Raw genomic sequence first — 1,909 nt, forward strand, 5'->3', positions numbered from 1 at the left:
AAAATAGTATGTACGGACAGGAAAAAGGTGATCTCTAAATGCTGTCTGCTATAAGCCTACTGTGTATGAACGCTTAATAATAATATTAGCTTTACGCTTATATGCTCTTGTCGCATATTGGTGCACACATAACAGGACTCCGTATTAGTATTGTTATATCACTCCGCTTGTTCTATTCTATTTGTGTTTGTTCTTCATATAGATGATAATGAATTTGACGTGTAGCATTCTGCAATCTAATTTCAATTATCAACAAGTAGATAAATTGCTTTAAAATAAACTATTAATCTTAAAAATACAGTACGTTTACCTCCGATTCGCTGTTTAACAGAATAATATTAAAGACATACATACACAAAATGAGTGGGCAACCCAGATTTGAACCATCACCAAAGTAAGTATATGCTTCTAATTGTCAAAATGTTTTATTTTATTGTTTAAGTATATAATATACAGTATATAATTGTAAGTTTGTAATTAATAACAATTGCAGTAGAAATGAATTGATTTAAATTATTTTTATTAAATGATCAATCAAGAAAAATGAATTTGAAAATTCGATTCTTGTAAATTCTCAGAGCCTAGTGCCTAGGAAAGTTTGTTTAAAGTGAACAAAAATGGGACCTATTCGTATTAGTTATAGTTTTGTATGATTAAAACATGTCATATTAAACAGACCTCACTCATCGGGTATAATTCAATAAAATGTGTAAATCGTTTTCGTTATTAATTGTCGAACGTTGACTACCCACCAAATGTGTATCATAAAAGGCCTAATTGCTGTAGCAATGCATGAAGTTGGACTAATAATCTGGATGTTGCGCTTCGGCCTACTGTGGTGGTTGAAAGACAATTTTCATACAAACACATTTTTAGAAACTTAACACAGTTAGGCAGTTTAAGTTATACAAATATAGAGATTGTACATTTAGCTTGCATTATAATCTAGCTTAAACCTTCTCATTTCTTTTCAGTGTATTGGAAATATGTTGCTTCTGCCTTATTGTAATCGTCATTGTGTTGATTTTTATAGCGATTCTCATAGCGATTGCCACAGCATTAGCTTAAAGGTAAATACTCCGACGATACGTATGCGTATATTTTTTTATGGTCAAGTCTGACTGCCTTATTTACTAAAATTATGTATGAATTCATACATTATAATAATAGATGATTGAGTTTTACTTTTGCCTATTTTTAAGATAAATTTTAATGCTTATCTTATTTTTACTCATTTTTCTATTTTTCAATATTTATCTTTCTATTTTTTATATTTCTGAAGAATTTTATATTGTATGTATTGTGTTTTTCTTGTAAAGGGCCTCCACTCGACAGTGATTGATTTTACTTTTGGAGTGTCCTGTCTCTGTTTTTTGTACTTTTGTGATTGTTCCTTGCCGTTTCCATTTATGTACATTCTAATTGTTTGAGACAAATAAATGAAATGAAAAATGAAATGAAATATATTATAGTAATTTAATTTTATATAATAATATTTCCAAATTTGACAACCAATGTGAGTAAAGACATCCTTGTTCTTTCCCATAACAGTTCGACTTTTGAATACACGACATAATCTTCTGCAGACGCCATCATTGCCAACATTAAGGAGATGCTCACTTACAGACGGACAGTATTTTTTCCACACTAAAGCTAGTTTTAAATGTGAACGAAATATAAACACAAGTGGACAACTTAGGGTCCTGGAGATATATTTTTAAAAAGGATGATTAGACTAATTTCAGGTGTTTAAAGTATGTACAGTAAAAGGCAGAATACTGAAACACCAGAATTCCGTGGGGAAAACAGTGGCTGGATCTCGATAGATATTTAAAAAACACTAAAAATGTAAACGTATGTAAACAGTCAGAAATACAACCAGAACTTTCTGACAACACTAAGTCATTCC

The 1,909-nt window shown here is 30.4% G+C and overlaps 1 long non-coding RNA gene across 1 annotated transcript; it reads left to right on the forward strand.

Annotated features, from left to right (window-relative positions):
• The first annotated feature begins 230 nt into the window (after positions 1 to 230).
• LOC117121560 lies at positions 231 to 1,697 on the forward strand. Its single transcript, XR_004447593.1, has 3 exons — positions 231 to 394; positions 975 to 1,070; positions 1,552 to 1,697. It is a non-coding gene; the product is annotated as an uncharacterized LOC117121560 (long non-coding RNA).
• The last annotated feature ends 212 nt before the right edge of the window (positions 1,698 to 1,909 follow it).

This window comes from Anneissia japonica, unplaced genomic scaffold, assembly GCF_011630105.1.
Source record: "Anneissia japonica isolate Jap-2015-1 unplaced genomic scaffold, ASM1163010v1 scaffold3217_len398964_cov164, whole genome shotgun sequence".
In the NCBI taxonomy this organism is placed as follows: domain Eukaryota; kingdom Metazoa; phylum Echinodermata; class Crinoidea; order Comatulida; family Comatulidae; genus Anneissia; species Anneissia japonica.